This window comes from Onychomys torridus, chromosome 11 (assembly GCF_903995425.1).
Source record: "Onychomys torridus chromosome 11, mOncTor1.1, whole genome shotgun sequence".
Taxonomy (NCBI): domain Eukaryota; kingdom Metazoa; phylum Chordata; class Mammalia; order Rodentia; family Cricetidae; genus Onychomys; species Onychomys torridus.
The window spans coordinates 3653340-3677820 of record NC_050453.1 but is presented as its reverse complement, the minus strand read 5'-3'; positions in this window follow the sequence as shown (position 1 = coordinate 3677820).

Below are 24481 nucleotides of genomic sequence, written 5' to 3'. Positions count from 1 at the left end.
TAATTCATTTAGCATGATGGTCTCCAGTTGCACACATTTTCCTACATAATTTCATTCTTCTTTGGGGCTGAAAAAAAATCCCATTGTGTATGTACCACATTTCCCTTACACATCACTCTGCTGCTAGACACCCAGGTTGGCCCCATAACTCAGCTTTTGTGAACACTGGTGTGCACGTGTCTCTGTGATGGGTCGACTCACTGTCCTCAGGGTCATACCCAGAGGTGATGGCCGGGTCATGTGGGAGATCTATTTTCATTCTTTTGAGGAGCCTGATTTTCATTATAGCTAGGTCATTAATGGGAGAGTGAGAAAGGAGAAGTTACAGGGTATAGAGGGGGCATGCTTAATGTACAATATAGACTTTAAGCATACCCCCTCTATGAAAATGTCCCTGTATAACATAATAGCATGTACAATGAACATACACAATGGAATTAAACAACAGTAAAACAAACAAACAAACAAAAAACCAACGAAACCCTACTGCGGCACTCAAATTTTAATGGTTAAGTTGGATTAAAAGTTTATTAAATTTATTAAATTCTTGATAAAAGTACAAATTGTGTTAACTTTTACCAAACTATTTTGAATAAATTACTAAAAGCCCAATAGAGGAATTATGTCTTCTGGTTCAGCCAGTGTGCCTCTTAGGAAAGGTTGAGGTCTATGCAATGAGCTTAGCAAATTCTGTCATTGGGAAAAACACTGCCCACCCAGGCCCACCTGCCCAGGAATGGCACTGCCCACCCAGGCCCACCTGCCCAGGAATGGCACTGCCCACCCAGGCCCACCTGCCCAGGAATGGCACTGCCCACCCAGGCCCACCTGCCCAGGAATGGCACTGCCCACCCAGGCCCACCTGCCCAGGAATGGCTCTGCCCTCCCAGGCCCACCTGCCCAGGAATGGCTCTGCCCTCCCAGGCCCACCTGCCCAGGAATGGCACTGCCCACCCAGGCCCACCTGCCCAGGAATGGCTCTGCCCACCCAGGCCCACCTGCCCAGGAATGGCACTGCCCACCCAGGCCCACCTGCCCAGGAATGGCACTGCCCACCCAGGCCCACCTGCCCAGGAATGGCTCCGCCCTCAGGGGGCTGGACCCTCCCACATCAACCAACAATCAAGACAACACCCTAGAGGCGTCCTTATGGAAACTGAGGGAGGCATTTTCTCTGCTGAGGTTCCTCTTCCTAGATAACTCTAGTGTGTGTCAAGCCGACAAAGACCAACCAGGACACAGGCTTCCACACAACACCCTTTTGGCTTTACAACTGTCCTTTGGAGGTTGGTTCTGCTGCCTTGGAGAAGAAAAAAGACAGATCCCATCTTTGGTAAACTGGTTCCCACTGGAGAAATTCCCACAGGCTTCCGGGGGCAACTCTGCCTGGGTGGCCCACCCAAGGCCCCTGGAGTGGGTTGCACTATGTGTGACTCGTAGCGGACAGAGCTAGTTGTGTCCTGTGTGAGCTAAAGGAAAGTAACTGTCGTAATAGAGAGGCCCCACCGTGGAGGAGGCGGCAGCTGGGCACACTTGCCCTGTAAAGGACCAGTGAGTAAATACTTACGTCTTGTGTGTCATGTGGCCTCTGCTCCACTTCTCAGTCCCAGTGAAAGTAGTTGGTTGCATCAGGCAGGTTTCTGTTGCTGTAACAAATACCTCAGATAAATTAACTTGAAAGGAAGAAAGGTTTGTTCTGGTTCAAGGTCTCAGAGGTTCTAACTCATGGTTGCTGGGCAGTCTATCATGACGGGAGAGCACGGGGTGGGGAGGAGGTGGGGGGAGCAAAGCTGCTCACACCATGATGGTGAGGAAGCAGAGGGGGCGATGGGAAAGGGCTGGGATCCCAATGCCCCCTTGAGGGTACACCTCTGATGACCTAACTTCCTTCCAGTAAATCCTTTTTTTAGATAGAGTCTGACTGTCCTGGGACTCTGTATGTAGACCAGGTTGACCTTGAACTCACAGAGATCCACCAGCCTCTGCCTCTCAAGCCAACTGGAAGATGAGGTTTTTATCGCTTGTGTGTCAATGGTGAACTGAGTGACTGTACAAAGAGTGAGGGACCCAGGTTACTCCAATTGTGCTGTCTAGCATTCCCTAGGAGTCCTATCCTCTCTCTCTCTCTCTCTCTCTCTCTCTCTCTCTCTCTCTCTCTCTCTGTGTGTGTGTGTGTGTGTGTGTGTGTGTGTGTGTGTGTGTGTAGGGGGATGGGAGAGATGATTCAGAAAGAAGGATGGAGATGTGGGGGATGGGCAGCCAGGCCTCCCCTTAAGGCTTAGGCCTCAAGGCACCTGAGAGGGCACCAGCAAATGTCTAGTCCTGGTCCAGGAAGAAGGGGGAATGGATGTTGAAGATGGCCAACAGTCTGCCTCACTCCCCGCTGTTCCCTCCCCCCTCACTGTCTCCATCCTGCCCTTCCACACAATACTCCTCCCCCACACAATACTTCTCCCTCACACAACACTGGCAAAGGTGATGTGGTTGAAGGTGATTCCAAGCCTGCGCCATAGTGGTTGTGTTGGCCAAGGCTTCAGGCTGCCAGAGAACAAGTCTCCTGGTTACGGATATGATCCAGGAATGAAAGCGTGTGGTCCCTGTGAGAGAGTGGATTTGGCTCCTTGGTTCCACTTTTGATAAAGAAGCATACTTTTGTTTTGTTGTCTGTTTTGAAGCAGGGCTTCTCTGTATAGCCCAGGCTGGCCTGGAACTTCTGAGCCTCCTTTGTCTGCCTCTCAAGCACTGGGATGAAGGCCTACACCACCACCTCCTGCTGGAAAGCTGCAATCATTCTTCCTTGTAAAGGAGCATCTTCTTTCTTAGAGGGAAGTGATAGAAACCCTGGAACCAGCAGGGCAGTGGTGGTGCACGTCTTTAATCCCAGCACTGGGGAGGCAGAGCCAGGTGAATCTCTGTGAGTTCGAGGCCAGCCTGGGCTACCAACTGAGTTCCAGGAAAGGCACAAAGCTACACAGAGAAACCCTGTCTTGAAAAACCAAAAAAAAACCAAAAAAAAAAAACCCAAAAAAACCCAAAACAAACAAACAAACAAACAAAAAACCAAAAAAAAAAACCAAAAACCAAAAAAAAAACAAACCAAAAAACAAAACCCTGGAACCATTGTAGTCATTAAAAAAATGCGAGAGTATACATATATACATACACATACATACCTGCTGTGGATATCGCTCTGTGTAAATAAAGTTCTGATTGGCCAGTGGCCAGGCAGGAAGTATAGGCGGGACAAGAGAGAAGAGAATTCTGGGAAGTAGAAGGCTGGGGAGAGACACCGCCAGCTGCTGCCATGAAAAGCAACATGTAAAGACACCGGTAAGCCACAAGCCATGTGGCAAAGTATAGACTAACAGAAATGGGTTAATTTAAGATAGAAAAAGTAGATAACAAGAAGCCTGCCATGGCCATACAGTTTGTAAACAATGTAAGTTTCTGTGTGCTTTCTTGGTTGGGTCTGAGCGACTGTGGACTGGCGGGTAAGAGAGATTTGGGCCTGACAGGAAAACTCTAACTACAAATGGCGTCCAATGTATTGACAAGAATTTCCACCTAAAACCTGAGAAAAAAGATTCTAAAACGGAGCTAAAATCAGCTTCCTAGTTGTCTCTCTCAAGTTAGCGGCAGCCTGCCGGTTTGAGCTACTATGGCAGGTTCCTGGTGTGTGCATCTGACCTGCAGTGTGGCGGGAATGAGGAGTGTACAAGGGGCACTTTACTCTGCTGCATGGTGGATTTAGCCTTTGCTAGTTTAAAAAAAGAAAAAAAGGTTTCTGGGCTATGAACTGCTTTGATAGAACTGCTTCTGATAGTTGATGGTACACATGGCTCCAGACCCAGAGCTGGCAGTAAACTGTACCACCGCCATGTTGGGAAGCTGAGGTGGGCGGAGCCAGCAGCCACAGCAGCGCTTCAGTCTTACAAAGATGGATATTACACAGAGAATCTGGTTTATGTTGTCTTTGGGATTTTTAACCACAGAAAAAGATTTGATCATAAAAGCTGTTGAGTTAAACAAATATGTAAATTTTAAAGGTTCCTTGACTTCAAAATTTGGATATAAGGATATGTTGCTTTGGAAAGGAGTCTCTGCTTTTATTTCCACAGAAAGCCAGAGGCTGTGGATTTGTTCCAGATTAAGATACATCAGGTTTGATCAGCCAAGACCACCTGAAAGGTTTCCGATGACACCATGTCCCAGATGATCCGACATCCAGAATGGTTTCAAGGCAACTGGCTCAGAGGTTCACCCTAATGGACTACTCTATAATCCTAAAATTTTCTTTGTGTCCCCATAAGATACAGCACCCCCCTCCAGCAGGAAGTAGTAAGAGAAACTACGCCCACATTCCCAAAATTATCAAGCTGGCTTTGGAGATGGAATTGGCTCACTCCTTCTCTAAACCCAGACATATTGCTAAAAGGAAAGGTTAAGAGATTCTTGTGTCCCAAATCAGAAGAGCCCTCTGGTGTGGGACAGACAAAAAACAATATTTTTCTTTAAATCAGGTTGATTATAAATGAGATCTCTTTCTAAAGAAGAAAGGGGAATATGATATAGATATAATAGGATGAAAGGGTAGATTAGGGAACTTACTTCTAAAGAGCAACAACTTGTTTAAAATGTTTTACATTGGTTTAGATTTTAGTCTATTGATACAAACTTAGTTAATTTTGTTATATTGTGTGTATATTTCTACTCTTGTTTAAGGTATTATGTTTGTATAGCTCATTTTAAATTGAAATGGATAATTAAAAATAGATTAATAATTAGTCATCTATGATAATCATACTCATAGCCATGTTAGTTAAGTCTTCTAGATATACATAGACATATTTCAGATAGATAGGTAATCTTCAAATACATCAAAGACCTACAGAATATGGCATTTAAAATATTTTTAAATTTAGACTTTCTGGACAGTGAGACATGTCTGCTCCTGGCAGCACCGATTTACTTCAGAGAGGAGGATGGGCACTGAAGACACTTCATATGGAGTTTATCTTCACCTTGGCAAAAATAGCCATTTGGGCAAGAAACTGTTCTTGCCTGGACTGCTTGATCACCTGGACATGCAGGACCCATAGAAAGGTGACCACTGAACTTTGCTTTCAAAATGGTCCTTCAGGTTCCTGCTTCACAGAGGAAACTGCCAGACATTCTACAGGACACTGAGAGAACTGACCGAGAGACTCTAGCCCTGTGGGCTGAAGACAAATGCCCCAACTTTACAAAGGAACATTAGGTGACTGTTCAGGCTGCCAGCTGTCTCTGTCTACCCTGCAAGACTCCCGAAAGTTGCTTGCATCCTTCTCCCGGTTCTCAGGTAATATTATATCCTTCTGAGGTCTTTGATGTGGTTGAAGACTAGATAGTTATAATTTCCTCAGTTATGATACAAGATAAATTAAATATAAAACCTTAGACTCACAAATATAAGATAGGATATCTTCTTTAATATTGTAACTGTAATTCTTGCTAGATAATTGTTTTGTTATATGTAATTGTACTATGTAAAAGTTAAAACCTTCCTTTAAAAAAAAGAAAAGGGGAAGTGCTGTGGATATCGCTCTGTGTAAATAAAGTTCTGATTGGCCAGTGGCCAGGCAGGAAGTATAGGCGGGACAAGAGAGAAGAGAATTCTGGGAAGTAGAAGGTTGGAGGCAGACACCGCCTACCACCGCCATGAAAAGCAACATGTAAAGACACTGGTAAGCCACAAGCCATGTGACAAAGTATAGACTAACAGAAATGGGTTAATTTAAGATAGAAAAGGTAGATAACAAGCAGCCTGCCACAGCCATACAGTTTGTAAGCAATATAAGTTTTTGTGTGCTTTCTTGGTTGGGTCTGAGCGACTGTGGGACTGGCGGGTAAGAGAGATTTGTCCTGACTGGGCCAGGCAGAAAAACTCTAACTACACATACCTGTACACACATACATACATACACAATGAACATACACATATATACATATATGTATAACATTTTCCTTTTTTTTTTTTTTTTTTTTTTTTTTGAGTCAGGGTCTCATTATGTAGCCCAGGCTGTCCTGGAACTCCATTATGAGACCAAGCTGGCCTCGAACTCAGAGATCCTCCTACCTCAGCCTCCCTGGTTCTGGGATTAAAGGTGTGTGCCACCACATCCAACTCATCTTTTTTCTTTGGTGTTTTTTTGAGACAGTGACTCACATAGCCCAGGCTCGACTCTGATTCCTAAGGATTCCACCACCTCCTAATAGTGCTACAACCTGGGCCGGTCTTCACCAGAACTGCACCTGCAGTCATAAAAGAAATAGACCAATGATCTGGATATGCAGTTTAGGATGACCTTGAACCTCTGACCCTCCTGCCTCCAGGTCACCTGTGTGGAATTGGTGGGCCTGACCAACCGGTTTCTCTTTGACTGAATTCAGTGACATGAAGCCATTCAGCTGTCCCACGGTCACAGACCCTTATTTACCTTCCCAAACGGAAGCTCCGCCGCTGACCCCTGACGAACCCCACCTCATTCTCATCTTGGTGAACTTGACTTTGAAGCACTCACAGCAGTGGGTTCAGATGGTGTTGGGCTTTTTTCACACAGTGTAAGGTCCTCAGAATTAAGAGTGTATTACCTGAGTTCAATCTTGGGACCCACATGGTGGAAGAAGGTATCTGACTTCTGCATGTGGTCCTCTGACTTCCATATCTGTGCTATGGCAGGCATACATGTGCACACACACACACACACACACACACACACACTACATATGTTACATATGTACACATACTTACACATGTACACATATACACAGAAGCATAGGCGTGCACCCACACACACTCACACACGTAGAGATAAATGGGAAACAAAAAGAACAAACACTATTCCATCATAAGTATTGTGGAAGCTGCTTGTGTCCTAACAAAAATACCCACATAAAAGAACAAAGCCAGGAGGTGTGCAGAAGTGAGCCTCTTGGACACACACTTGATGAGACGAACCATCGATGAAGCCGGTCAGCAGTGCAACCTGATGGAGATCACTACTGTAAGTACGTCTGTCCAGCCTCTGTCCATGGCAGACTGGTGCTGCCTTTACCATAGATCCTTGAACCCCTTGTCATTCATCTTTGAGGCCGAAGATTATTGTTTCAAAATAACTTTCATAACGTCAGTTTGCCCTCATTTCTAACCCTGTCCCCTCTGAAGATGCTCATGAGTTTTGTGTGCAAGTTCCACATGGCCATGTTCTCTGTTTGTCCACAAGTGTACATCAATATTCTCTTCGTTTTTTCAAAGACTGATCCTGGCAGGGAAGGGTGGTACAGGAAGGCAAAGGCAGGAGGATTTGAATGCCAGGCCAGCTTAGGCTACATAGTGAGGTCTTGTCTCAGAAAATAAAACAAAAACTGGATGTGGTGGCACGTGCTTGAAATCCCACTCTGGAGATCCAGAGATCAGGCTATCAGGGCCATCCTTGGCTAAATAGTGAATATAAGGTTAGCTTGAGGTACATGAAACTCTCTCTGAATAAAAATATATATATATATATATATATATATATATATATATATATATATATATATTAGTTTTTTTCTTCCAAGACAGGGTTTCTCTGTGTAGTTTTGGTGACTGTCCTGGATCTCACTCTGTAGACCAGGCTGGCCTCGAATTCACAGAGATCTGCCTGGCTCTGCCTCCCAGCGTATGCCACCACTGCCTGGCTATATATATCCTAGTTGGGGACATGGCTCAGTGCCTAGCATGCACAGGACCTTGGGTTTGGTCCTCACAAGCTACCCATTCACTCACTGGTAGACAGATGAATTACTTCAACTCTTTAGTGTTTCACTGTGACCTTCTGCTCCTCAGGCTGCCTGTGAGGGAAGCCAGGGTGTGAAGGGATTGACAGAGGCTCAGCCACGGCCTGAGCCGAACCTCAAGGGTCAGGACGTTTCAGCTGGCAGAAACCGGGATTCTCCATCGTCAAAGAGTTTTGGGCTCTGTGCGACTGTGAGCTGGCTTTGGATGCATTTCCCAGGAAGATGTTTAGTTTTGAAACTGCCAGGAAAACAAACCAAGCAGAGCCAGGAGAAAGAGGGGGGGGGGGGGGGGGAAGTACTTGGCTAATGTGAATGCTGATATGAAACGTGTTGAACAAGATTCGGTAACTATAAATTCGTGAGTGGCTTCTGCCCAGTGGCTCACAGTGCTTAACACGGACTGATGAGGAAATGGAACAGGAGATTGGGTTAGATTACAAAGTCGCCGTCACTTCCAACACGTCATACAGCAACAATTCTGATCTTTAAATAAAAATTCACTAAAGGAAAATTTGGGTTTCCTGGTATATTTGTTGTATAAATTCTGTGTGAATATTCAGAAAAAAGAACCAAATTATGGCACTGTGTTACTGTGAGCCAGCTATTGGATGCATTTCCCAGGAAGATGTTTAATTTTGAAACTGACAGGAAAAAAACCCAAGCAGAACCAGATGAAAAGAAGAAGAAAGAGAAGGGGAAGGGGAAGTATTTTGCTGATGAACAAAAGGTAAAACGTGGTGGCTCAGTGGTTAACAGCACTAGCTGCTCCTCCAGAGGACCTTGGTTCAGTGCCTAGCAGTCACCAACCATCTGTAACTCCAGGTCCAGGGGATCTGATGCACAGACACACATGCACATGGCACACAGACACACATGCACACACACACACATGCACATGATGCACAGACATACATGCACATGGTGCACAGACACACATGCACATGGTGTACAGACACACATGCACATGGCGCACAGAAACACATGAACAGACACACATGCAGGCAAAACACTCATGCACATAAAATAAAATCTATCTTGAAAACAAAGAATCAAATTATGGGCTTGCCCTGGGCATTCACCTGTTCTCATCCATTTCAGGTGGTGGATGGCCTGCAGGGATGGGACTTGGGGTCCCTCCCTCCCCCGGCCCTTCTGGTCTCTTTTTCCCTGGTACCATGGCACTGCACAGTAGAAAATGCCCTAACCCAGGGCTAGGAGGACAACTCAATTCATCAAGTTCTTGTTCTGCAAACACATAAAGCCTGAGTCTAACCTGTGTAAACAGCATGGTGGTACATGCATGTAATTCAAAGACTGGGGAGGAAGAGACAGACAGACTCCTAGAGTTCCTGAGTCATAGAGTTACACCAGTGACAAGGTGGATGGCTCCTGAGGAATGGCACTAAGATGGCCTCTGTCCCCTACACATACACACACACATAGAAAAAAAAGAGAGCCAGGTGGATCTCTGTGAGTTCGAGGCCAGCCTGGTCTACAGAGGGAGATCCAGGACAGTCGCCAAAACTACACAGAGAAACCCTGTCTTGAAGAAAAAAAAAAAAAGGGAGAAGAAAATCAAAGAAAAGGAAAGAGAAAAAGTCTCAAACTGAACTGTAGCCTTGGGGAAATCTAATGGTCCTGGGGCCTCTGTTTCTTCACCTGTGGAATGGACTAGAGTGAGTATTGTCAGTATGGTTGCCTCCGTCACAGAAGCCTCAGGCCTACTGGAACCTTGCACAGAGGCTATTGGGACCTCACACTTCTACAAGGATGCCTACTCAGCAAGACTCTTCAACCTCCCACTGACACCACTCCTGTTATTAATCATTGCGGCCAACAATTACTGCTTCAAAATATCTGATGTGATCTTCCTTAATTTTATCTTTAAAAACTCTCCCACGGGCATGGAGTTGGCTCAGGGAATAAAGTGCTTTCTACCAACCCTGATGACCTCCATCTATCTCAGCAATGGCAATATTAAGTTACTATTCAGTGGCTGCCTACTGCTTGTGAGACACCGTGAGCTGCTTGGTGGGTAAGTCAGTGTTAACCCCATCTACAGATGACAGGGCATGGGATCTGGCGGAGGGCAGGCTGCTTGCCAAACGTCGCACCAGAGTTCTTCTGACTGGCTGAACTCTGTGGTCCTGTACCCAGCTCTTCCCCAGTGGAGGTGAGGGACAGCTTGGGGACAGCCTGGGGAGCTTAGCTTGGTTTAGCAAGCATGCTGCTAGTGCTGAACTCTTCAGTCTGGTAGCCCGAGAGGGGAAAGTGGGCAGTTGCTGGGGCTGGGGCAGCTGCAGGACAGCAGGACCAGGCTAGCTTCAGACAGGGAGGGGTCCTAGAATCTAATGCTATGGAGCCACCAACCCCTGACTGTCTTCCTCAGGGACCAGGACATATGGATCCCTCTGGCTGGGGTGGAGGGAAGATTTCAGGAGACCCTAACCTGAGATAAAAAGACCCGTAACGAGTGTGGCCAGGAGTGTCTAACCTGGGGTAACAAGACCCACAACACAGGTGTGCCAACATCTGAGTTGGTACAAGGCACTTGGCCATTAGCTCTTGTCCCGGCAGGGGGCAGGTAGCCTTGTTGGAGAGTCCTGGAGTTATTGAGGGAAGGTTTCAGCTCAGCCCCTGGTGAGCTCCCTTCGGTTTCCTGACAGACTGGGTCACAGTGCCAGCCTGCTGAGGCCCACCCTGACCTTGGCTCCCAGATCCCCCTTTTGTTGATTAGTGGATACCTTCACAGGTTGTAGCAATGGTGCAAGGCAGAACACAAAGGCCCTGGGGGTTATCTAGTCTGGGGCTTGCGGAGGAAGGGACGGCTGGGTGGCTTGCTCTACCGCCTGTTGTCCAGGGGTGAAGCCAAGGAAGGAGGCGCTGCCGGCTTCCCCGTGAAACTGTGGGAAGGACTCTCAATCCAGACGAGCAGCCAGAGCTTTGGGACCCCCAGCTTCGGTCTCCAACTCCTGCCTCGCCAGCCTTGCTACCCAGCCTGGTGTCATCATCCCCTGACAGGCCTTGGCAGCCCCAAGACCGGCAGCAGGGCTTGGGAGGACACAGGGCTTGGATGTGTTGCTTGGCTGCGGCTCTCCTACCAAAGCCTGGGGTGAGGGGAGCTTAGGGAAGGTGGTCTCAGAGCTGCCTTCCAAGCATCTCTGTGGGTTTCAGTGGTGGTTTTCCCAGGCAGCACCCCGGGCCACCGTGGCACTTCCTCCCATGAACAAGGCTGTAGCCTGCTGCTCCCTCTGCCTCTGACTGCAGGCCCTCCTGCCTCACAGCCTTCCAAGGCTGATCTCTCAGTAGAGGGGCCTCCAGATAGACTTCTGAGTCCTCTCCCGCCCCACCCTCAGGAAGGAGGAGGTAAAGGTGAAGTGATCAAAGGTATTGAAATTCATTCTCCTTTTTCAATGGAGAAAGTGAGGCGAGGCGGGAACACCTTGCATTGGGTGTGGTGGGAGGATTCTTCCCTTTGTTCCCCAGGGACAGACTGCCTCTCCTTAGATACACTGGTCAGATTTTACAGGTTTAGAAGGCAGGAAGTATACCTCTGTGCTGCAGAAGAGTACTTCATCGATTCGTTCTCTGGCCAGTGGTACCCTCCCCTTTCCACCCAGGGGGTGCAGCGGCTAAGCCTTTAAGTGAACCTGGATCCCAAGTGGAGTCCTGCTGTGGCCCCGAGGGTGGACTCAGCTGGTCTCTAGGCCTCTGCCTATTATGGCACATTATCTACTGCCCCGAGGCTCACTTCCTCATCACTAGAATGGGTCTCGTGAAAGGACTTCCAGGATTGCTGAAGTGGCTGGTGGGAATCTAGGGGGAGGGTCCTGGGTCCGGGAAGGGTGGTGTGCACCTAACACAAGAGCTGCCTATTGGTTGTTCATGCCATCACCTCAAGACATGTGTTTGGTCATCCTCAGCCCTCTCCTGACCCTCCTGGTGACAACTGGGTTTCCTGAAAAGCACAATGGACATGTTCATTGGCCTTCCTGGGGCTCTGTGGTGCAGCCTTTTTGACCTCTACTTTGACCTCTTGCCCAGGAGGAAGGATGGTTGCCCATGTGTCCACTCAGGGTCTGGTCCACTCTTTGGTCACCTCTGCAGACCGAATTTGGGAGCAGCCTGCTCTCACCCCAAGGAGGACCGGAGAGAGCATGGAAGGCTTGCTCACAGTCCCCTTTCCTCACAGGGCCAATCCTGAGCATTTAGGTACAGACCCACCCACGGTTGAATCACTTCTTCTCTTGCTGACCCCCAAAGTCTCCTTGGTTGGGGTGAGGAAAACAGCCTGTCTGGGCCCTGGAATACCATCTGGGAATGTGGCAAGGCCGTCCGGAGGACATGTGCTTCTGTCTCTCTTCCCACCCTCTCAGCAGCTCTGCTCGAGTGGCAACACGTATCTAGGAGTTATTATTATTATTATCTCCACTAATTATAGCAGCTCCAGCAGCTAGGCCTCTTGGCCTTGGCACTGCAGGGGAAATTAGGCATGTAATTACATCATGGAGTCATCTTATCCCACCTGCCTTAGACCTCCTCCTCTCCCCCTCCAGCCCAGCCAGCCAGACTAGCCACCCCCACAGTCCTTTATGAGGGTTCTCTGGCACTTGGCCAGCAAGATCACTGCTATCCTCTTCCGACTCCCCTCCACTTAGCATCCTTCACTGGGTCCAATGATGGCAATCCCTGTAGTTGGAGGATTGCTCCCCCCACCCCCCATGCCCAAGCTGGGGCATCTGTTCTGGAAGGACCTTCCTCTGAATCCTCAGCCCAAGAAGCCAACAGGAATCCATGGCTGGGCAGCATGCACACACAACCTGGGTGTGCAAGGAGCTTAGCAGGCGATTCCTTGCCTGGGCCTTACTTCTGGAGACATCTAACCCTGGAGCCCTCCTGTGGTCTGAGGAGGGCAGTCTCAACCACACTGGCCAGGCACTGGGCAAGAGGGCCCTGGCTGGCTGGAATTTATCCCAGAAGAAACTGGCCCAGGAAGGTGACTTGGTTACAAGTTGGCTTCTTGGCCATTTGTTGTTGATGGATGAGCAGCCCAGGCTGTGGAGATAAGACAGCTGCCTCCCCGCCCAGGGGCCCCACAGAGCTGATACCGGTGACCTTGCTCTTCTTCTGGGGTGATGACTCATGTGGTGGGATGGGGAGGGTGTCTGCAGCCCTGGCTATCTGTCAGAACACATCCTAGGAATGCCGCCTACAGCCTGAGAAGGGCCTCAGCCACCAGAGAGCCACATGCCTCCCACCAAGACTCTGAAGGCGTAAAGATGTTGCCCTCGCTTATCAGCTGCTCTGTCTGCTCAAGTTTCCTCAGGACGAAATCTTTGCAGGCATATGTCCTTGTCCTTGTGCTGGCTAGTTTTATGCCAAAGGTATTTTTGGGAGAGGGAACCTCAATTGAGAAAATGCCCCACGAGATTGGCCTGTGGGCAAGCGTGTGGGACATTTTCTGGATTAATGTGGGAGGGCCCAGCTCTCTGTGGGCAATGTCATCTCTGTGGTGGTGATCCTGGGTGCTATGAAAAAGCAGGCTGAGCAAGCCAGCAAGCAGCGTTCCTCCATGGCTCTGCTTCAGTTCCTGCCTCCAGGTTCATGCTCTGACTTCCCTCAGTATGGAGAGTTGCCTGAGAGTTGAAATGAAAATAAAGCCTTTCCCGGGCACGGTGCTTTTGGTCAGTGTTTTGTCACAGCGATGGAAACCCTACCTAACATGAGAGTATTTGACTGTCAGAACCTGAGCACATGAAGGTGCAGGGCTGTCAGAGCCCCATGTGGGACACTGGAAGGAAATGACCAGCCTTAAGCCATGACCCAGTGCTGGGTCGTTTCCAGGCTCACAGTGACACCTATCTGGGCAGAGAAACTTTGTAGAAGGGCTTCCTCTTCTGTGTTGCTATAGCAGAATGCCCGAGGCAGAGTCGGCTACAGAGAACTAACGTTTGAGGATGGAGACACAGTTCAGCCGGTGGAATGCTTGCCTAGTATGCACAGCCCTGGGCTCCATTCCCAGAACCACCTAAAGTGGGCACGGTGGTACACACCTGAAATCCCAGCGCCCTCAGGAGGCAGAGACAGGGAGATCAGACATTTAAGGTTATATATGACTACAAAATAAGTGTCACACCAGTCTGGGCTATGTGGGGCTCTGAGAGAAGGTCTGGGAGGAAGAAAGGGAGGTAGACAGAGAGAAAGGAAACAGACATTCATTTGGCTCACATCTGGAAGCCGGGAAGTCTGTCCTTGTGGGGTTAGCTCACATCAGAGGCAAATTTACCCCATAATAATCCTGGCCCTCCAACTCTAGTGCCCAACTCTGACTCTTAAACCCTAACTGAAGCCTAAACCTAACCCCAACGGTAACCCTAATCTTACCTCCAATCCTAACCCTCTAATTCTCTAACCATTAGCCTCTAACCCCAAGCCTAACCTTAACCCCAACAACATACCACAAGACACCACTTGGGAAACAGAGAGCAGGGAGGGAGGGAGGTTTTAACTTTGTAACAAGCCCACACTCTTATCCACACCTCCCATGACATGACATATTCCCGAGGGCACAGCCTTTACTGCCTGCTTGCCTCTTAAAGGTCCCTTCCTTCAACACCAGTACACTGCGATTAGGTTTCAGCACCCAGCTTGGGAGGACACATGGAAACAACAGCAGTGACATTTGGGTTTGTCTTGAAGGACAAGAAATCTTCCCAGTGGATGAGCTGGAGAGGGCATTGCCTGCCCAGGTTAAAGGCCAGAAAACAAAACAAAAAACCAAAACAGCAGAACACCTAGTTAAATCCAAACCTTAGTGTGTGAGTCAGAGTTTCGAAGGGTTTCAGCGCATGTCAGTGTTGTGAGACCTGTACCCCGAGGGTGCTCTTCAGCCGCCAACATTGGAGGTTAACTAGAATCTCTCTCTCTCTTTTTTTTTTTTTTTTTTTTTTTTTTGATTTGCTGCATCTGGCAATTCCAGGAAGAACAGGAGCAGCAAAGAGCTAAACATGGCTGAGTGCAAAGAAACACAGGAAGCTTGCAGACCGCGGGGAGCTGTGGCCACCAGCGGACAGACTGGCTTTCACTAGCAGGTCCTGGCATGGCTGGGGTCACAGTTCACCGGCCAGCCAGCGAGGCTCTTGGCTATGGTGACTTCTCTCTTCCAGGATCACTTTGCTGCCATCTGGAAAAGCCCGGCCAAGCATTTGTGTTCTCCTTTCTTCCTCAGGTTCCTGCACCCCCTTTCTCGCCAATATTCATTCAGGATATGTAGCACGTCTTTTTCTGAATGACTCTCGCGTACCACACACTGTGATGGCACAGGGAATGTGGTGACCAATGGGACAAACTGACTGTTGTGGAACTTACAGCTGCACTTTTCCAAAGATATGTTGAAGGGGCTGGAGAGATGGCTCACTGCTTAAGAGCACTGGCTGCTCTTGCAGAGGACCCAGGTTCCCAATACTTACATGACAGTCAACAGCTGTAACTCCAACGCTAGAGCATCCAACACCCTCTTCTGACCTTCTTGGGCACATCATGCTCATAGTACACAGATATCCATGCTGGCAAAACACCCATATATGCAAAATAAAAGCAAATAAATCTTTAAAAGAAAACTTTGACAGACTATGTGTTTTATGTGGAAGCAGAAACATAAAATGTACACACAGACAGAGAAATACAATTTCTCCTATCTTCTGCCTTTAAATAAAAAGCTATACCAAGTGTGGTGGTGCACATCTTTAATCACAGCACTACGGAGGAAGAGTCAGGAGGATCTCTGTTTAAGGCTAGCCTGGTCTACATAGTGAGTTCCAGAATAGTCAGGGCTCTGTAGAAAGAAAAACAAAAATCAATCAATAAATAGTTCAGTCCCTACCACCCACACCAGGCCACTCACACCTGCTTATAACTTCAGTTTCAGTTCCAGGGAATATGATGCCTTCGTCTGGCTTCTAAGAGTGAAGGGTGCACCTAAACACCACAACGCACACACACACACACACACACACACACACACACACACACACACACACGCACGCACGCACACGCATGCACTGTTTCAGAGAAAGGACATTCTGGGCCAGAGCCCTCGGAGGAGTCCCTGGATAAAGTCTGGATAAAGTTTATGGAGAGGAATCTGACAGGATGACAGTCCCTGCCTCAAATGTTCATCTGTTGGGGCAAAAAGGACATACTCCAAATACTATACAGAACCACCTCCAACACAAACATGCCATTATTTCTGTTTAGGCTGAGAATAGGGTGTCAGACAAGCACTGTGTCCTGGGCACATCGTACGAGCCCTTTTAGCAAGAGCAATCCTGTGAAGTCAGAACATCACTGTTTCACTTGACAGATGGCGAGGAGATGGCTCACAGGTGTGAGTGAGCTGGCTGGTGGGAGGGCCGGGATAAAAGAGACTGAGCCTAAGACCTCACGTATGAGGACCTGTCCATGATGCTGACGACATGGGCTCGTGTCTGTGCCACCAGGTCTGGAGATGATGGAGGGTAAAGGAAGACGTGGGTCCATTTTCAACTGTGTCTTAGTTCACCAGGGTGCTGGTCTTGGCTACCTCTTTCCCAAGCTAAAAGCAGTCAGAGAGGCAGGGGAGAGAGAGAGAGAGAGAGAGAGAGAGAGAGAGAGAGAGAGAGAGAGAGAGAAAGAGAGAGAGACTGACCAGTTGGCCTTGAATCCACAAAGATCCTCTGTCTTCATCCCCTGAGTGCTGAGAATAAAGTAACGCACCACCACACCCAACTACCTTGTTTTGTTTTTTTTTCTTGACAGGGTCTCTTTTTGGACCTGATGCTCACTGGTTCAGCTAGTCTTGTCCTTTATCATCCCACCCTTCCCCACACTGTATTACAAGCTCCTGCCATGTGTGTAGTCTGAATAAGAATGGCTCCCATAGGCTCATATATCTGAATGCTTAGTCACCAGGAAGTGGCACTGTTTGAAAGGATTAGAAGGATTAGGAAGTGTGGCCCTGTTGGAGTAGGTGTGGCCTTGGAGAAAGAGTGTCACTGGGGTTGAAAAGCCTAGGCCAGGCCCAATCTCTCTCCTCTCTCTGTCTGCAGATCAGGGTGTAAAGGTCTCAGATATTGTTCTAGTACCTGTCTACATGCCATGCTTCCTAACATGAACTGAACCTCTGAAACTGTAAGCAAGCCCCCAATTAAATGTTCCCTTTTATAAGAATTGTTGGCCAGGCAGTGGTGGTGCATGCCTTTAATCCCAGCACTTGGGAGGCAGAGCCAGGAGGATCTCTGTGAGTTCGAGGCCAGCCTGGGCTACCAAGTGAGCTCCAGGAAAAGGCGCAAAGCTACACGGGGGGAAACCAAGTCTCGAAAAACAAACAAACAAACAAACAAACAAACAAACAAAAGAGTTGCCTTGGTCACGGTGTCTCTTCACAGCAATAGAACAGTAACTGAGACATTGCCACATCCAGATTATTTTTAATGTGGGTGCTGGGGTGGAACTCAGGTCCTTGTGTTTGCACAGCAAGCCCTCTTTATTGAGCTTTCTCCCTAGTCTGCCAGGAGACTTTAAACAAATCTGTTCCAGGAAGAGAGGAGAGACAACAGCTCACTGAGTGTCTCTACAGCCTCTCACCTGTGTGGGAAAACCAGAGACTGCCCAGGAACCCTCATGTTCACGTTCGTCCTTCATTTGGTCCCTGGCTCTCCAATGGCTGAATCACCCACGACCTTGTTAGAAACAGACTTTCTGGACTCTACTCGATCTCTCTGCTGAATCAGAAGCCCCAGCATGTGGGGCCCAGATGTGTAGTTAATAAGGCCACCAGGCAGCCTGATGTTCCAGAGGCAGCCCCACCTGCCAAGCTTCTGCAGTCCAGGGCCTTAGCTTTATGAGAGGCAGGAAGCTGCCCCAGTGAGTTTGTGGCTGAGACCAAAATTTACTTGGTCTAGTTCCGGGAGTGTGTTCAAATACTCAATGCATGGAAACAAAGAAATCAGTGACCCCCGGACTCTTCTCAAGTTTTTGGTCTATCCCTAGGTGACATCTTGCCTCAGCTACAATACCAGGATCCTCAGGGACTTGAGAAGACCAGAAGCACCCACAGAGCAGAGGGGTAAATTTTGTCTCCACTTAAGTCTTGGGGTGAGCGCAGACCTGGAGAGCTCACATCACCCTGGCTCATAGCAGTTGCCCATTCCCGTGGTGTAAATAATTCCACCAGGGCCCATGGACACGCATGGATGCACACCTTGGTTCTCGAGATGGAGCTGGCGTGGTAGCCATAGCTAGCGACTTGTGACTTGGATGGGGACTTATTTAAACACATGTGGTATATCTGTGTGTGTGGGAACATCAAATAGCACAGAGGGCTGGAAAAAGGACCCCCCCCCCCAAACGACAGTCCATCCGGTCACCAGAGGGAACATCCCCAGTGGGTTCAGGATCTGGTCTACTTCCATGACTGGAAGTGGTGAGACTACTCCAGTGCCGATCTGTCACCCTCAGTGTCCACTGGCCGGGGGTGGTGGCTAGATGGGTCCCTCACTTTTAGGGCCGCCCACTCCTTCCTACCACACCCTTTCTACCTGTCTGGCTAATTTGATCATACTCTGCAGTTCTTCCCCTGGTTGCTTTTAAGCTCTAAGTTATACTAGTAGCCAGTGGTCTACTGTTCATCTGCGAACAGGTGCTGTTCTAAGCACCTTGGACATATTAAAGGCTGACTCTTCACTGTGGTCCATTGAAGTAGCTACTGTTTATGTTTCCATTTTATAGACAAGGAAGCTGAGGCACGGGGAGGTTGGGTAACTTGCCCAAGCTCATAAAAGCCAGAGATAGGATTCAAACCCAGACAATGTGGCTCCAGAATCCACATTTTTCTCCTTGGAGAAAAATTTGTCTAAAGTTGCTTACTAAATGTTGGAGGTGAGGGACAGTTATAGGCAAATGACGGTAGGAACATATAAACAGACCAGCAAGCTGTAGGCCATCTAGCTTCATGGCCCTAAAAAGACCATGTTATGGGAAAAGCAATGTCTAGATAAGACTGATTCTGCATTACCACCTAGCCAGAGATGCTTCACGGCTTCTTTGGGGGCTGGGCAGGTTCCTGGGCCACTGGGATGCAATGGACCAAAGTTGCTAATGATCTCACTTCCAGGAAGATCTGCCTGTCACAGTAATTAAACACGTGCCCTGGTATGGGCTCCTATTTCATCCATTTCATCATGTGCAGTACTTGGTGGGCCCTCTAAAACTGGAGAACTTGACTTTCTTTTCTATTTAGGGAAGGTCTTACTCTACAGTCCTGCTGGCCTGGAACTATGTAGACCAGGCTGGCCTTGAACTCACAAAGATCTGCTTGCCTCTGTAGCTTTGGAGGCTGTCCTGGATCTCGCTCTGTAGACCAGGCTGCCCTTGAACTCACAGAGATCCACCTGCCTCTGCCTCCCGAGTGCTGAGATTACAGGTGTGCGCCAGCACCGTCCAGCCCTTTGTTATTTCTTTAGTGACTTTTCTGCCTTTATTTTCTCAGTTGGGTATTGGACTTTTCAGACTCATTCTCGGTCCCCACTTCTGCCTTTCTCAGTGGCTTCTGTTCTGGAAATGGACTGTGCTACATGCTGTTTTCATAGCGGTAGCTTTGGATTCCAAGAGCCTTCCTCAACTGCTCATGCTGGTTCAAGCCACCAGGTACAGTCACCTACCCTGGAGTCTCAGGTTGAAGTGATCCTATAGGCCCTGAATTGCTCCATTTCCCTTGACCAGCTGTTCTGGTTTCTTATCTGATTTGTCTCCTTGGTTGGTTCTTGGAAGGCAGTTCAGTCTGCCCTCATTTGTCAGTTGTAGCCCCTGGTCAGTCAAGAGCAGAGAGGAAGCAGGGCACACATTGCATTCAGCTAGCTCTCTCACTCTTCCCCAGCCCAGGACCCTGGGCCAGGGAATGGTGCTGCCCACTTTCAGGTGGGGTCTTCCCACTTCAATTAAAGCAATCAGGACCGCTCCCTACTGGCATGTCCTTGGGGGACCTGATATATAGCCCCTCCTTCGGGCTCTCTTTCCAGATGATCCCAGGTTGTGTCAAGTTGACAATTACAGCCTTCTCTCTATCCGATAGCTACAACTGTCACCTTTTTAATTTTTAAATCATGTTTATTTATTATGTATGGATGTGCTTGTACACACACACACACACACACACACACACACACACACACACACACACGCTCGCGCTACCATCTGTGGAGGCCAAGAACAAATTCCTAGAGTTGGTTCTTTTCTCCCACGTGGGCACGGGAGCTTGAACAGATCATCAGGCTTGGTGGCAAGCACCGTTACCCACGAAGTCATTTTGCCAGCGTGTCCACTGTCACTGTCCCCTGTACTCCCGGAGCATCAGACTTTCTGCTTCACACAGCCTGCCAACCCACAGTTCTGTTACCATCACGCCTTTTCACCGAGGGGGCAGAGTGCTTTCCAGCTACCCTCTGATGCCTCCATTTTTATCTCTCTCTCCAGGGTTGGGCTCCTCCACCCCAGAGAACAACAGCCAAGGGTCCAGAACCTCATTCACGAGCTCACGCACGCAATCCTTCCTTCAGCCAGCATTCCTTCACTTCCACATAAGGTGGAAGCCTTATCCACTAGACGTGAGCTGGACTCTGGAAACTGAAAAGAAACTTAGATGTGGTGCTCACCCTCTGTTTTCCAGCATGGGGACGGTAAAGAAATATCTGATATTTTTCCAGGAGGAGTAAGCAGAATAATCATGCTCTCTTCCCTGCCCCAACCAAACTGTCCATTGAATTTCACCTCCCTGGTGAAATTCCTCAGCACGGTAGAGCTATGCCCAGCTTCAGCACCCATAGGGGTCAGCTGCCTGCCACCTCCCTGAGTACGGGTCTTCTCTATCCCCATTTTCATTTTCTTGTTTCCTGATGGACAACTAAAGTCCAAAAATATTAGTTGGAAAATTCTACAGATAACTTCAAAGTTTTAAGCAACTTTTATTGTTATAATTGTTCCATTTTTATGTTATTGTTAACGTTTTGCCATTCCTAATTTAAAACTTTAGCATAGGTATGTGTGTCTAGGAAAGGGCCTGTTGATAGGGCTCATGCTCTGGAGGGCATTCGGACACATCCCTGTAGATTAGAGGGCTACCGTGCCACAGAATCACAGAGAGCCTGAGATCCGGGAGAAGCAGAGGCCACAGTGTTGTGGAATATTAGTTTAAGTATGTAAAGATGTATTGCATTTGTTTATGTTGCATTTGTTTAATTATGAAAAGCTGTTTTACCTTGCCTGACTAAAGCACCCAATTGGTCTAATAAGAGCTGAACGGTTGGTTAATAGCAGGGAAAGGATAGGCAGGGCTGGCAGACAGAGAGGATAAATAGGAGAAGGAATCCAGGCTCGAGAGAAGAGGAGAAAAGAAGGAGAGAGAGGGAGACACCAGGGTCAGCCACTCAGCTGGCCATAGAGTAAGAAAAAAGACATACAGAATAAAGAAAGGTAAAAAGTCCAGAGGCAAAACATAGAGGAAGAGAAACAGGAACATTTAAGTTAGAAAAGCTGGGTAGAAATAAGCTAAACTAAGGCTGGGCAATTGTAACTAAGTCTCTGTGCCTATACCTGGGAGCTGGGTGGAGGCTCCCCTCCCCCACAAAAAGAGAAAGCCAACCACACCATAGTCCAAAGCAGCCTTTTCTGCTTCCTCAGCAGCCCCACCCTGGGGGCGGGGACTCTGGGCCAGGAGACCTTGCTGGGAGGGCGGGGCTCAGTGACTTCTCTAAGAGAGCCAGTCTGAGAAATGTAGTCTCATTAATGGCCAGGTGGGATGGGGAAAGGCTCTGGGGTTGTAGGCGTTGCTGCTAATTCATTTCAGGACCAAAGAACAGAAACATTTCTTAACTCTGGGGTCTGGGCCTGGGCTCTGAAACCAGTTCTAAAGCTGGGGGTGTGGTAAGCACAGAACCGTGAGTACAGTAAGGTTAAAATGACCTGTAAGGCCATTGGCCCATGATGGCTGACATTGGAGAGCCCAGTTTTTCCTGGACTGGGAAGTCAGGTCCTGGTGTGGGTTCCCTGGGCAGAGGAAAGAGAGCCTGGTTGGAGACACTCTTCGCCCTCCTCCATCCTTGGTCCTGTGCAGTGGGATCCTGCTGCTGGTATAGACTAGGGATTCAGTCAAGTGTTCATAACAGGAGCCAGGGCTGGTACCTTCTTCAAGTGGGATTTATGAAGCTGCTGTAGGAAGCTGCAGGGGCTCCAGGTGCACAGGCAGAATCTGAGAGCTAGGGAGCCCTGCTGGGCAGAAGCCACCCCCTCCTCGAGTCCTGCTGATGGCTCTTGGCAAGAACAGTTAGTTAGCTGGAGCAGTGAAGGGTGAGAGAATGTCAGAGCCCAGATGGCAGGGTGTCCGAGGCTAGGACTCTGGGCTTGCAGCATCCAGGAGAAGCTTAAGATATCAGTCCCATTCATAGAGCTACCGCTGCTGGGCCTGAGTGCATTATGGCCTGGCCCAGGGAGGAGGCCTGAACTGTGGGAGTGGGTGAGTCCTGGGGAAGTGGTTTGGGGAGGAGAATCTGCAGAGGCCTTGCTGCCTTAGAGAGGGCCTGGGGGAGTCAAGACTCCATCTTTAGGATAAGCTCCTAGTTTCATCTAAGCTTTCAGAGCTGTGTGCACAGAAGGTCCATGGGAGGCCACAAGAGTGTGGGTGGTTAGGCAGGTAGCAGGGGAGGCTGAGGCAGCTCCTGAGATCTTTCTGGGTTGACGCAGGTCAGCATGCTGAGGGTGATACCTCCTTGTCCCTGTGGGAAACTCTGGTGTAGCCTACCTCTCCCACACCCTTGGAAAGAACTCTGCCTGCACTCTGGCCATGCCTCAGACCCCACACTGACTCTGTGTGACACTGTAGGTGAGTGAATGCAGTTATTTGAGAGAGGGTGCTGTGAGTGCATGAAGTATAAAAGAGCATGTATGAGCATGGTACGTGAATATGTGCCAGTGGGGGACATGTGCACAGCTATGCAAATGAGTGTGTGGGGTGTGGGTGTGTAAAGGGTTTATAGTGGTGTGTAAGTATAAGATCCACATGACTCCTACAGTGGGTCCTGGTGCTGTCCCCTGGGTGATGGTTGGTGGGATGTAGAGATCACGTTTTCACAAGGTCCAGCCTTGAGGTTCGAGAGCACGGCCCTCGGGTCTTTACGGAGTGAGTTCTTCCTGTCTAAAAGGACTGATGGCATCCGGGCTCTGCCTTTCCTGCTGAGCTGTCACTCAAACATGCATGTACCTCTTGTGCCTGTGGGTCTCCAAGGAGCTGTCCAAGTCTCTAGCCTGCAGTCTGGACAGTGCACACACCTCCTTTTTAAAAATACACAACTTCCTAGTTTACTCATGGTAGTGGTTATCACATTTGCTTACACATACACTTTAATTCACTTTAATTAAAGAAATTGTAATTAACCAAAATTGTGCATATCTGTAGGGAGTGGAGGAAACACTGAGTAAGTGAAGTCCTGAGAAAATGTGTGTTATGGGCAGGGCTGTCTGTGTAAAGACCCGAGAGCCTCAGACCCAGGGGGAAATGGCAAAGCCCCCCACTGGCCAACAGGGTGGGGCTCAGAGGGGTGGCAAAGCCTTCCTTGGGAGACAAATATGGAGGCTGACAGTGTGTGTAGAAGATGTCCACTGTGGCTTTCACCCCTATTTGCGGCCTGAAGGCTGCTCCCCTACAGACGCTTTGCCTGTTGAGATCACCTTGCCCTATCTGTTTTCAGCTGTGTGTAATAGCCCCACCTCCTAGTCTGTCTGTAATAACCTCACCTCTTTGTTCATCTGTATGTAATAACCCGTGTCCTAAGTTACTTTTCTGTCGCTATGATACGACCAAGGAAACTTATAAAAGAAAACATTTAATTTGGCCTATGGCTGAGCAAAGGACAGTGGCAAGAGAGCATAGGTTTTATCTCCAGCCATGAGGCAGAGACAGAGGGCCCACCCTCAGTGACACACCTCTCCCACCGGAGGAGGACCAAGTGTTCAAACACATGAGCCTCTGGCGACCATCCTTATTCAGACCACCCCACCCCACCTCTCTGCTCAATCCTATATAATAAATAGCCCGAGCTTCTGGGGTGCTGTCTTCTCCATCAGCTTTTCTGTGTGTCCCAGTCCCTGGAGGCTGCACAGAAATGAGGCATATACCTCATGTGTACAAATGCTTGATGCAGACATAAATGTGGGATGAGCAAATAAAGTTAATTAGCATGTCCACCATTTCATGATTTTATTTTAACTTTAGAGAATTTTGTATTTTTGAATAAAATTTAGAATGTATTTAGAATTTTGAAAATGAGTATTATATTATCATTCCCACCTCCCCCCACCAATTCCTCCTGGGTCCTCCCCCAACTCCCTCTCCAATTCATGACCTCTTCTTTGGTATTTATTCTTTTAGGAGATTGTTTAAGATCACTCTTAGTATTTTTGTTTGTTGTTTTTCAAGACAAGGTTTCTCTGTGTAGTCCTGGCTGTCTTGAAACTCTCTCTGTAGACCAGGCTGGCTTTGAACTCTGAGATCCCCCTGCCTCTGACTCCCAAGCGCTGGGATTAAGGGTGTACACCACCACTTGGTTCACTTTTAGTATTTTCAAATATGTAATCC